The sequence below is a fragment of the Rhea americana genome, unplaced genomic scaffold (genome assembly GCF_003343005.1).
Source record: "Rhea americana isolate MKP2758 unplaced genomic scaffold, rheAme1 scaffold_4, whole genome shotgun sequence".
In the NCBI taxonomy this organism is placed as follows: domain Eukaryota; kingdom Metazoa; phylum Chordata; class Aves; order Rheiformes; family Rheidae; genus Rhea; species Rhea americana.
In genome coordinates this window covers 4,681,958-4,696,423 of record NW_028186534.1, presented here as the reverse complement: position 1 = coordinate 4,696,423, position 14,466 = coordinate 4,681,958, and positions in this window count along the sequence as shown.

The window sequence follows — 14,466 nt, the reverse complement described above, 5'->3', positions numbered from 1 at the left end:
CAAAGTAATTACATATGTAATGTGCCCGAGCAAAACTGATATTTGATCTGCAAATAAATATTCCTCCAYACTTCCTCTTCAGCATACCAAATACATATTTTCATTTTGGATTTTTTAAGTTGAATGTAGTGTTATGATTTTACTTCCACATTTTTCTCTTCTTTTTTTGAAAACATAGATCCATATTGTATATCCAACATCAGACTGATATCATACATTGTATACTCAACAGCATGTTCATCATTGGCAAGACTGGAGGTCAGTAAGCTCTAGTTGCACCCCGACATACATTTTTTCTTTGAAAGAGAAGTGCAGAGATTAGCTTGTTTCCCMAAAACCCATTAGCTTGTTTCCTAAAGACCAGCAAACAGTAACCATCATCAGATGTGACCAGCTTGTGTCAAACTGATTTGATCCTACAGCCTTATATGAACAATTCCATGTATCATTCCCAACCTCTTAAGTCATTTACCATTTTTTTTTAAATAAACACAGATGATCTGTAGCTAGTATTAAATCCAAATATTCAGTCTCTCCCTTTTTATTTTCATTTTGTCTCAGTAAAACAACTCTGGAAAGACAATATAACTGGCTTCCAGCTGTGTAATTGTAAATAATAATAAATAGAATATAAAAACTGGACAAAGATGAAATGCACAGTGAAGTTTCCTTTCTGGGTCCATTAGACAATATTTTAAAATATTTTTATTATAAAGAAAATTATTTGGCAAGAATGTAAATGATAAATGTTTTAATGGATGGGGACATTTAAAATCACATTAAAATTACAAAGAGGTCTTTAAATCAAAATGCAGGCAAGAGCAGGCCATGTCTTTATGTGAAAGACAGAAGGTAGTATAAAGAAAAAACTTACGGTTGCTTTGCTTTCATGGTTTCTAGAGGTCTTGACTGGTTAATTAGAAGTTTGTCTATGCCCCCAATTAATATGTAAAATTATTTTTTTAAAATTTGGATCAGTACAAACAAAAATAAAGATGATAAACTGTAAACGCACTCATAGCAAACACTTCCATTAAGCAGCTGGAAATAGACCACATTAGCTTTCACTGTAGTTACAAGGATCTTTTGGCATAAAGTATTGCCCAGATCAATGGCAGAATATGTTTGTTCCTGTATTTGAAAGTAATTATCAAATTTTTAAAACACTATTTGCAAGGAGCCAGAATTTCTTGCTATTTTGATTTCTATTCTATTTCTATATTTTATACTCTCTTTTCCAGCACAGAGCTCTGCTACAAAATCATTCTAGACTGATATCTCTAAAGGAACTTTATTGTCCACAATATCAAAATTTGGTCTTTGGCACTTTGAGTTTCACTTAACATGTCATTTAGTGCAAGATACCACAGAGCCTGGTAAGAAGTAACGAATTTTTTCACCTCTGATACCAGCACACATCAAAATCCAAATAATAAGCAATAATGTTACCAGTGTCTGAAAGTTGGAGAGTTTAATTAATTATAGAGGGAACGGAGCAACAGCAACCAAAACAGGTAGCTAGAGCTAATTAAAAATTCTTGCAAGATGCATCAAAAGAGCTGACAAGGATTCAAAGGACAACAGACTAAATGCTACAGTTGATTCCACAAGATCCCAGTTTGGAAGCCATTTACTTTAATGCATGTACTATAATTATTTTCAGTAAACATACCGCTAGACAAAAAAAAACCTACTTCTTTGTTTTGAAATGCTATACCATTTTGAATCAGAATGTAAATAATCTTGAAAATTTTCACAAACTAATAACCTGGAAAGCTGGATTTATTTATTTATTTAACCTTTGCTGGAAAGTTTACTTAATTTATATTAAAAAAAAAAGGAAAAAAAAGTTGAGCCAAAACCTAACATTTTTACATAAAAATGCCTGTAAATTTTGAAACCTAAAAAGAAAATTTAGGTATTTCTTGGCAGAAAAACTTTATTCAATGAAAACTGCAATTTCACTGACAGATTGCTGAAAAGCTATGCCTATACTCACTGCTTTAATCATCAAACTTGTCAAGACTGCATCTTTCAAAGACAACATAAAAAATTTTGTAAGAGAGCCACATCATAAAACATTTTTTCCCTGGGACTATTACTAGCATTGGAAGAGGAAATTATTAATCCCTCAAGATTTAAGGTGAAATAGAAAAAAAATAAAATTTTTACTGGGAAAAGGTATGTTGTATAGCTGGAGCTAAACTGACTTTTGGGAGCTGAGGATCTGGCCCAATCATCTCATGGTGTAACATCCCTCAGTCTTTTTCCTTCTCACAGCAGAGATACCTTTACAAGTTTGTTTATCGATGTTACAATATTGTTATATCATAAGATATTTTTAGAACATAACACATTTATATGTGAGTCTATTCTCAACATTCTGGCTAGACTGGCCATCAGGGAGRAAAATGAAGTGTAATTAAAGGGCTCACCTGGGAAAACTGAAAGAGTAGTGGTTAACCACTAACCTACAGACGAGGTTTGAGTATAGTAATGCCAGAGGCTCAGCCCTGAAAGAAAAAGTTGATAAACCCTGAATAAATTAATTGAACCAAAACTTATCTCTAACATAACTATACYGACCAGATTAAGTTCTAGTGCTGCTACATATGCCCATGCTGTACCATAWGGAAAATTCTTAGTGTGCTTTTATTATATTGATGCAGGCTCACTGCAGAACAACCTTGCATTAATTTTTCAACACTGAACAATTTGGGCTCTTAAGGACTTTCCCAGAGTGGTAAGGTAGATAAAGCTACTGTTTATGGGGGACTTCTGTGTCAGACAACAATATGGCAGTAGTACAGTCAAGCAGTTGAGAAACACATCTTGAAATAATTATTCAAATCACTGAAGCTTAAAATGTGCTGTGACAGCAAAAATGCATAATACAAATAATACTAAACATACCATTACACCAAAAAGCTTATCAACTAAACAAAAACCCCACCAACCAACCAAACATACACCCACCCCCCCCCAAAAAAAATAAACAAATATGGGACTATATAACACACATAATGCAAGTGTACAGCTAGTTGCACAAGATTTCTGTTTGTTTGAAGGAAGGGAGGATATTAGAGAGTGAAAGGTGAAATAAGAGAGCAATGTCAAGATCAATGCTTTCAGAAATAAYGGAACAGGAGAGATTTCAGTGAGATGCCCCATCAATCACCAAAAGCATTTCAAGCACCTAAGCCGTAAGAGAAATCACAGCAAATGTTTATCCAACAAGCAAAGTGCACATTTGCTGTTAGAAAAACTGGAAATACGAAACATCTTTAAAAATAGGAAACAAAAACATCTGTTACACTGGTGTAACAAAACTTTATTATTGAGTTCTGTACTGCTTTGAGTAAAGGAGAAGCTTAGTGTAAAAAAGGTTGTCTCCTTTTTAGGAAAACAGCAACTTCCTCAGCAACACCCTGCCGAGTTATTGCTACTCTCTTTCCATTTCTAATTTTTATTACATTATAAAAGAAGAGTTACTCACTCTTGTGTAATGTTTATGAAAGACCTTTACCTAAAACCAGGAGAGACCATAATGCACAGAACTACCAGAGATACCATATACAATTTCTGAAGGAACTGATAAGAACCACTGTTACACAGCATCACATAGTGTTAGGAGAGTAGTAACATAAGACAGCAGATCCTAACAGGTACTTCATGGAGGTGAAGATGCTGTTTAGATTACACCAAGATGGTGAGTAAAACCTAAATGCTATTTAAAGTGTTTTTTGGAGGAATGCAATAGTTCAGTAAATTAGTTTAATTTAGAAAAAACATCTTAAAGTGCTCTCATTTTGGGCTCACCTAAAACAGTGAATTGTCTCTCTCTTGCTAACTCTTTGCTGGAGGGAAAAATTATACTTATGAAAGATTCTACTTTCCCAAGGCCTGGTACTTCAAAATATCACCTCCAAAATGTCTTCTGCGTCTCAGTATCAGACACACACAAACATTTGAAATTCACAAACTTGTTTATGAACAAGTTTGAAATAGTTTGAAACAGTTTGCCTACACATACTCAGGTCCATTACCTCTGGTAAAATAACAGCACTCAAGGTTTTTCATGTTCAAATTATCAAAAAAGCTTTAAAACTTAACCATATTGACTGTAAGAAAACAAATAATTAAGTTCTTCATGGTAAGACAAAAAAGCTATAAAGTAGAAATATCATATTGTTATGTAACTGTTTGTTGCAATATTTTATACATTATCTGCTGTAAGAATGACTCCCTTTACATATATAATAGTAAACTTACTAACTATAATGTGGTTTTAGCTCCTTATAGATATCGTACATGTTAATAATACGGGTGAAAACTTTGGCACTTAGAATATATTTTCTAAATAAAGCCTGCTTTTTGTCAGTTTTATGTGCTTCTGGCTCATATGCAGAACCTAAAGATATTCAGATTGATATTCGGTATCTTCGTGGGCTAAAATATCATATCATGAGCTTCAAATAACAGGATTTGGATGTATTAAATACCTCCTTTTTATCTATTTACTCTTCCTGCATCTGAATCAACACCTTTTAAAGGACCATAGTTATCATGGATAAGATATTAAGGTGGATAGGGTACCAAGACTTCCAAAAGAAACTCTAAATAAGTTTCTAACTGGAACAAGCATGACTGTTTCCAAGGGAGATTAACCCAGTTTCTTCATACTGATAGTTAAACATTCATCTAAAGGGAGAAAAAATTCTTCACAGAAGGAAAAGATAAATATTCTAAAATAGTTTAACCTATTAAAAGTAAAATCACAACACTGAAAGAGTTCTTTTTCATGCACAACAGGCTAAGACAGATCTAAGTGATAAGCAATACAGATTCAGACCTAATGAAAAAAATAGGGCAAGTCTCTATGCTTCTATGGGAGGTTCAATTTTAAGGACAATATTCCAGATCTTCTCTTTCTTAATATCAGTTGGCATGGTTAGAAGCCAAGGTGACTGTTAGTCAACTCTGCCTCAGCCAGAAATTCCCTCCTGCAGGAGAAATCTCAGCTGCCAACATAGGAAAGCTTTATAGACCGTTTTGGTGCAAAGGAGCCAGCACACAGTCCAGGATATGGCTTAATTTTTTCCTACAAAAGAGAATTATATGGTATTTAATACATATCAAAAAAAAAAAAAAAAAAAAGAGCTGGTGAAAGATTGAGTCCTATATTAAACAACATATCTGGAGCCTAATTCTCTACTATCAATTCAAAGTAGGCAAAAATGTTATTTTAATTAGCTCCTCAATTACAGTTGGCAGCAGCTTTGCATAAATGTAAATAATTACATTACATAGTAAGCAAGGAATAAGCAAGTTTAAAGATTTTATTTCTTTTAACAGATGGTTTCTATTCCTCACTATCACCATTTATGTTTTGTTCATCTTTTGCCCTCCCCAGTCATTTTTTTTCTTACTGATTTTCATATTGTATGCTCTTTTTTTGCATTACCTCTGAAATGTACAGACACCTATAAAGGTTAGAATGAATGAGTGAAGTAGAACATGTAATGTCCAGATAAATCCAGTGCAAATTAGAACATCTCAACCCAGAAGAAAATGTGCCTAACCTCTTTCAAAGGCATTAAAAAGTGATGTCTTCAGGGAAATCCTAAAGGAGATTGATGTTTTTTACAGAGAACAAATAAAACACACATGGACTTCTCTGATTATGATTTCAGCCTATGTGTTTGTTGTTTATACAGCAGCATAAATGTTTGGACAATAAAAGGATTCTGTTGCATACTCAGGTAAATAAAATCTTGAGGAGGCAAGAAGAAGAAATGCAAGTCCTATACATAGAATTTTAGTCCTCTAGAATAGGAGAATATTCATGAGTTCTCTAAGAGAAGATAAATTGTCCTCATTACCATTGGGATTTCTCCTTTATCCTTATCCGAGCTATAAAGAACTAGACTTCACTATAAGGAATAAACAAAAGGGAATTTAAACAAATAAAGCTTGTCTTGGATTGACCAGGTCTTAAATGTCATGTCAAAACTGAGGGAAATTGCCTGAGATTTTTGGCAGTTAGTTATAGTAACAGAGCCTTTTGCTACTATATTGAGATAAATAAATAAATCATAAAGCAGCAAATAGCAGAGTAATGGGAAGACAAGACACATGAAATCTGGACTGAAGTGGACATAAACCCAACTAATGGTCAATACAGCTATCTGTGCTGCTTTTTTCTAGAAAATCTGAAATGTCACCTAGCAAAWCTATTAGATTATACTTTAAGCGTATTACTCTATTTGTCCAGCATTAAAAGGACACATCATGTGTTGCACAGAAAAGAGAGGGACTGGCTTTTAGATTCAAAAGTTCAAAGAATAAGGGAGAGTCATCTAAAACTTTGTATGCACCCAATGAACATGCATAGCCAGACATTTTCCATGTTATCAGGTTTTTCAGCTGGGTCAGTTGACCACTCTTCTTAGAAGCACCCACTGCAGCCTCACAGTAGATGATAAAAATGGGGGGGTTGACTTTGCCCATAGTAATTTTGGCCTGTTGCAACCACAAAGTGAGAAGCACAACAGTTGTAACTGAAAAGAATTTATAAGAAATATTCCATTATGTTCAGTTCTTTCATGCATTCTGCTAAGAAACAGTTAAAATAAACATATAACCAGTTTCCTCAGGCAGCTAGATGAAAGCTCAAATGATAAGTGCCTCTCAGCAGAATAAAAGACAAAACAGATTTGGAATTTTATTTTTAATGATGCCTATGTGCAGACATCATTATACGGAAATGTTTCATTTAGGGCACATTATGATTTCGTATTTATGCTAAAAAAGTGTCACAAACACGTCACAACTCAGAATACTCAAAATCAGAAGTGCATCCACCAAACCAATGTCAGGAATTTACTTGAATTTCCTTTCTAAATCGTTGCTGCTTTAGATCAACCTTATTGTCTGTGATCCCTGGGGAGCATGTCCCATAGCATACGCTCATTATCTTCTACAACTCGACAGCAGAAGAGTATGATTTATGTATTTTGGGGACAAAACTTGCAAGTGTGAACTTCAGTTAAAGCTCTTGTCTCGGAAAGGCTAATTTCTCAGAGAATTTATACTCTTAGGTTGCAAACCCCATGTGATAATTTTCTATCTTTCTGCAATTATTCTTAGTAATGTTATCACAGCATAGAAATAAATACTATTACAAATAATTATACTTATGTTTACATTCTACCTGAAAAGGTAATAAATCATGTGTTAGCCAAATCATGATCCTTCCTACTGCTGTGCTAGGCATATCAAACTAACTTTAATGTATAATTTATGGGAAAGTACGAACAGTATTTGTTTTACTGTGTGACATCATATAAATGTTACATTGAAAAAGAATCCTATTTGGTGAAAAGTGATTAACAAAAATGAAAGACCTCAGTCCCAATGGATTTTCCAGACAAAATAACTTTGATCCTTTACAAAAAAACCCAAATGCAAATCATGTTTTTTTCACTCTTGTTTTTCTCTGGGAAGCTTCAACCTACTTCGGTGGGATTTCATTTTAGTGAAGAATGAGTTAAAAAATAAACAATGGCCTAGGCATTTATCCCACAATTCAGTTTCTTTCGTAACAACCATATAACGGAAACCTCGGGGTGGGTTTCTCATTTGCTGTTCCTGCTTTCTAGCAGCAGCACAGCTCAGTTTCTTCCCCCTTCATGTGCACACTCAGATTTCTCTGCTCTGCAAGTACAAAATTAAAAGGCAAAACCTTAATATTCATCATAATTTCTTTGTATGAGAAAAAAGCTATTAAAATGTTTGAACATTTCTGTTGCTTTGTAGCAATATGCTAAGCAGCAGGAAGAACTCAGCATGGGACTGTACTCTCACTTTTTACTGAAAGAAAGGTATGTGCAAAAAAGGACACGTTATGATGATGTCTCATTTGTGTCAGATATCTGTTTTACTCTGGCAGTCCAATTTCTATCTAAAGCTGTTGACTTAAACCCAGCACTTGCCTGTCCTTCAAAAAAAGACATATTTATATGGACATATTTAGTCCTAGAAAAACTGTTACCTATACACACATTTACAGTATGCAGACAGTATACATACAAACATATTTATGTGTATGTATTTGAGAAGAGCAAAATCCAAAAGAAGTTCTGCTTTTGCATATAATCTCTGGCCGCTAGCAAAAACAGATTGCCTCAAGTCAAGTACCCTTGAGACTCAGGAGTTTCCAAATATGGACCCATATATATTGAGATATAGGTTACACGTGCAGATCTGGTTTGAGTCCAGATACTAAGTTCATAAATGGGTATGGCATTTCTGTTAGAGATTTTTAAGCAGTAAAGGCCAGCAGCTAAATTCAGGTGTGACTGTGGTTCAAACTGCATGCCTGAAAGATCAAGGAGTGTTTGGTTTTAAGGCTCAATATATAGAAAGACACATGGCATATATAACTAAGACACTGCCAAACAGTATATCAGGTATTGAACATTTATCATGGTAGAGACAGTGGTAACTAGTGAAGCTTGAAAGATCTGCAGTATAATCAGAAACCCTAGATGCCAGAATATCAAGTTAAGCTATCACAAAGCTTTCTTCTTCTCTTAATATCTATGAACTTATACTCATGTGGCTTAGCCTGTAGCTACACTGTTTGCTTTATTATATTTTAGCTGTCTAATAGGAAAAATGTTTAAATCCATCTTGTATGTTAATCTCTGTTAATTAAGACAGCAACAGACCAGTGCTTGCTGTGGAAGAAGAGTTTAACTCAGGGCTGGGTCTTTTAAAGCCTTAAAGAGTACATACTTTCATGTTCTTCAGCTACAAAGTAAAGATCTACTCGTTAGCATACAAGTGTACCTGGAGTGGCATTGTACATGCGAAATACAGCTTTCAGACACAGGAAGAAAAATTTCCCAATGAGAAACACTATTAAGTGCTCAACTCCTCAAGCATTTTCTAAGCAGAGAATCCCCATGCAGGTCTGCAAAATGAATTTTTGCTGATTGATACTACTTCTGAAAGATACAAATAATAGGAAATATTCATGAATTTGTAAACAGAAAAGATGCCACATGCACTTTCAACCCATACTAAATGCAAGCATGAGATCTAAGCATAAATCTGTATACGCAACAGTTACTGTAAGAGATTGTGCTCTCAGTCTCATTTTTAATTTGCCTTGTTCAAAATGAAATCATTAATCATGAGAGATGTAGCATATTTCATGGAATTATTTGATCTCTCCCATTAAAAATACAATTAAAGTATGTCACTCCTCTATACACATTGCATATGTATGCACAGGCATGATCTATTGGTACAATCACAACTTTCTGACTTTGGGGAAATTGCAAAGCTTCATTAGAAAGGAAGAGACAGACAGCTCTGGCAGATTTTAGATCTTTAGGGGGTCATTTATGCTATAATAAATCTCATTTTTTCATCTGAGAAGTAGAGTCTAAACACTGTAATAGAGTAATACAGAGGTATTTATTTTACTTTATTTTTTCTTCAGCTGAAATGCTAGCAAGGGAGTGTTCTTCAACTTGGCAGGCAGGCAGACAGCCATTTCTCAGTAAATAATGTGAACCCTGTCCTACAATGTAAAGCTGTACATCTTTTCAAAAAGTGTTCAGTCCAAGGAATCTTTGCTTACAAAGTGTGTCTGCAGAAGGTTCTGTAGCAAGCAGCTTGGCAGAGATTTCTAAAGTATATAAAGTTCTTTCTCCCTCTGCCTCTTTTTYCCTCTCTGAAATGATTCCTTGTACTCTCCCTCCTTAAGTTGCTTTTCCTCTACATAATGGAGACAGAAAAATACATATTCTATTATATATTCTAGTCTATAACTTCTAGTGCCAGGTGCAATACTGCAGCAAAGCAGATGTGATGTATGCAGTTGTTCTAACAGTATTTTCAGGAGGGCTCGGTTATAACTGGTATATACTTGTAACCCATAATGAATGTACTATGCATCTCAAATTAATACAATTTTTTAGCTGTCAGTAGCTGATGTTGTAGGTAGGCTCTAAAAGGGTAACTTTTGGATATACATCATTTAGATCATTCAGACTACCAGCAAGAAAAGGCAAGATCAGTGTCCTCAGGCAGAGGCTGCAGAAGGTACAAAGCCAAAGGGCAGTTTCATGCAAGCTCCATTCCAAACTGAAATTAAGGCAGTCAGTGCAAGTGAATGCATCCAGACAAGTGCATCCTGATGTGCTGGACAGAAAAGGGAAATCCCACATTACAAAGGGAGTGCGACTAAAATTCAATCAATTTTAGATTAAATGTAGACACTGAAACAAAAAGTTTTGCTTTTACACAGCTGGAAAGTCAGAAAAAAAGAAGCAATGTGTGAGTACGTGTGAGTAGCAGAAGGAACTTGATAACTGCCATCCTTGTGTTAGGACAGTAACCATCCTTTGTGTGTAACACATCAAAGAGAAAGTATAACTTGTGAAAAGAGATAATCAGGCTTTATTTACCTCTGTGTATTCGTTGGCACCTCAGAAAAGGAAAAGATTTACAGCCTCTGTCATGCTTGTTCCCTGTAGCTCCCCAAACAGCTGCCTTTAGCAGCTATCACTCCAGTATTGCCCCTCTGCACGTGCTCACTCACCCGACCCCACAGCACAGTTCAGCCTTTAAAAGCCACAACAAAGCCCAACTGTTTAGTGGAAGGATTGCATGCTTCCCCAGGACTGAACACAGAACAGATTAATTAATCAATGTTTGCAAAGACCTTCGAAACAGAGAAGTGCTTTAGAAGCTACACATTGTTATTGCTGAATACTTCCCTGTTAGCACTAAAGTTACAATTCAGTTCCCTTAATATGTTTTGAGTTAGAAGGTAGAAAATACGAGATTGTAGTTATCATTTGCCACAAATATCAAAGGATATGTGAAAGCTGAAAGTTTTTATAGTTGTCTTTACACAGAAAGACTCATTTTGAAGTCATATAGATAACTGTCTTATCCTTAAGATTTACAGACAACTGCTTCCTATGTACTTGCAGTGTCTGTTTTTGTCCCCCCCTCCCTTCAGCTCCCCTTCCTTTATACAGTTGTTGATTGTCAGCAGGAAATGTGGCCTTGGAAGTTGGGAACAAAGCATTTCACTTATTCCCTGGTACTTTCAATGGTTAGCACCGTCCATCAATGTTTTTGTTTTCTCAGTAGTGTCAGCACCTAAATGCCATTCCAACTGGTTTCAGTACTACAGCTTCTGAGATGAATTTGCTTGCTTAGGTAAATTTGCTGCACTGTCTAAATCTAGACTAGGTCTTGCAACATTTGAAATAGCACATTCACTTTCCTAGCAGTTCCTGAGTCATGACTGGCACAAAATCAAAATAAAACAACCCCCAGCTTTCAACAGTTTATAAAAAGTGGCAACATTCCCACAAATCTGCTTTGTCTTTACAACAAAGCAACTCTTTTCTGACTAAGGCTTTAAGGTATGTTTCTGATTAGTTTGTTCAGTCTTGAGGTTTTTTTCTAGTGGGAACTTAACATATTTTGCATGGGAAAAACAGGAGTTTAAAACTCAAACTTCRTCTTTGCACTCACATGCTGAGTTCCATTCTCATGTTTTTGGCTGGTTTATTTCAGAGAAGAGCCTGCTCCAAGACCAGGAATCTATTGACCAGATTTGCACTGTTTGGATCTTAAGGTATGTTTCTGAGTTTGCACTAGTATTCAATTACTGATGCAAATAATGTACCTTGATACCTCTGTATTTGGAAAAAGGTAGCTGGCAAACACTATCAAATGTATTGGACTGATTAAAGTTAATGGATATTCTACAACATTAGGGATTTTAAAAAACATTTGATTATTGTAGTTAATGCACATCAATATTTTTATCTCTACAGAAGCATCAGCTTAATACTCTGCATTTCTCTCAACTTCGCATAAAGAAAAAATATGTGAAGAAAGTTACAGAATAACTATATGTAACATGCCCACATAATCCCTTGTTGTTAGAAGTGCCTTGAAAGCACCCACAAAACCCCAAATTCTTAGTGCTAACATGTCATGTGTGAATGGTAAGACATGCTGTTTCCAGGGCTTACTGCAGTAAAGAACATCTGCTGCACATGGAAACCATACCAAAATAGTGTTTTGAATAGTTTTCTTGGTGATACTGTACTCTCACTGAACTCTTATAATTAGGCATTAAGATCTTTTTCATGAAAGAAATGTAAAGCTTTTTCAGAGATACAGTGCTCTTTACCCTGAACACCATGGAGAACTGTTCATTCTTGTTGAACAGTCTTTTAGTTTCTCAAACTATAATTGCTTACAGCTTTACCTCTGCACATACTATTAATGAATTACTCAACCAATTAGCAAAAAAAGCTTCTTATGTACTTTAAAAGACCTTCACGCTGGATCTTTGATGATTTTACTATGCTACTATATTTAACACATAATACTGCCTAGTTTTTAAGCTTTTTTTAAAGTAATATAGACTGAGAAGTATATACGACTTCCAATATAACAAGAGAAAATATTATAATGGATAATGATTGGATGTCTGTATTTGAAGGTGTTATTTACTAATTCATTTTTATATACAAATACATTCATAAAATGTTATTATTAATAAGGTACGTTTTGTTAAGTGTGATTATCCCTAATCTCACTGATGAAAGACTGGTGAATAGGCAAGTTCAACAATTTGCCGAAGGTCACATACCAAGCTAGTGGCAAAGATAAAAACAGAAGAAAACCTCGAAACTGATGGTGTGTTCCCAGTCTATTTGAATCTTGCTTTAATCACCTCCATTAAATACATGCTACTGATGATGTATGTATGAAGAATTCTTCATATTTTTAATCTATATAACTAAGTAATAGAAATTGTAATGATCCAGGTGAAAGAATACACGTTTTTTAAAAATTAAGTAACTATCTTTGCAGTAGGCATTTTACTTGTGAGAAAAAAGACTTCATAGGGGAAAATTATTTTGAAAATGAAGGTGTAGTTTGAACATGAGATTGGTTAGTACAGAAGTGGAATGAGACACCACTTACCTGCATATGCTTTTGGATTCTGCCAAAACTTCTTGTATGACTGGAAAAAACATTTCCTTTCTCACTGCTTCTGTTTCCAGTTCTTTGGCTGTGGATTGTTCCATTTTCTGCCATCCTCTGTTTGACTGCTGTATGCTGACAGCATGCAAAGGATTAAAGTGAAGAGTGTCTCTGTACTTGTATCTTCAGAACCTAGGACAACATTCCTGAAGTAGTAAGACAATACCTTGTAGTAACAGTGGAAACAATATTTCACATCATTATGATGAGGCTTGATTAGATTATATATGGGAATAAGTTACAGCTGGGAATAGTCTTGTAAGATTAATGGAAGATTCACTAGCTAATTTGTCATTCTAGTAATTATAACTATATATAAACTGTTCCTTAAGAACATCTTGTGATGATAAATTCTCCCTTCAGATTTATAGGCATTCCACATGCATACATGAGGGCAAAATTTCATCCTTCTGGACTCTCACCAGAAAAATTCAAACCATTTAAAGTATTTCTGAGTACTTTTTGAGATATCTTTTGTAAAAATGATATAAATCTCAACCATGTTGAGATCCTCTAAAGCAAAAATATAGCCTTCCTGATGAGTAAGAAATGTATCCCATATTTGAAGAGTTCATCTGGATAATATACCGTATCATTTACTACTAGCAATTTTATAACAGCATTGGGATAGAATAGATGGTTGACTTAATTTTCAGAAATCATTTTTTTTCTGAAAAAAATGACTTATGATTAACTTAGCTAGAAAACTACCCAGATAGGAACAATATACATGCCAATGAGAACAGATCACCTTAAAATTAGTGTAATAAAATATATCTCAAAATAGCATAGAAAAAGTAACAAGGTTACATAGAAATAAGTGGTCCTGCAAATCACATTTGGTCCACATTCTGGTCCACACACCCACACCATAATGCTCAATAACTCAATACTCAATAAACTGCTCTGATGAGAAACAAGAATCTGACAGTTTTGAGAAAAGAACATAGTTTCATTTAGAACTTGTGTTAACCCATGTAATGTATATTTTTTTCTTTCCACAGAATGTATCTCAAGACTGTTCTGTTAACTTCAAGCTGTTTAGAGCAGAAAAGAATTTGCATCATTTTCCTGACATTTCTTCATAAAAATATTATCCTGGAACCTGTCTGAAATAAAATTAGCTTCTCATTCTCTTGATTTGCTGCGGAGAATCAACAGAAAATGTACAAAATGGAATAAAAGGTGTGATTAGGGGAGGGCCATAATGACAAAATTATTTTTAAAAACCTCCTTTCATCCATTTGTTTTCTATTTCTGCCAGTGCACTTGAATTTCGCAGGGATTTGGGGGGGAAGTTTTACATGTGCACTGTGAACATCTGAACTGTTACCACACGGGGTGGAGGCAGAGACCCAAACCAGGGTACAC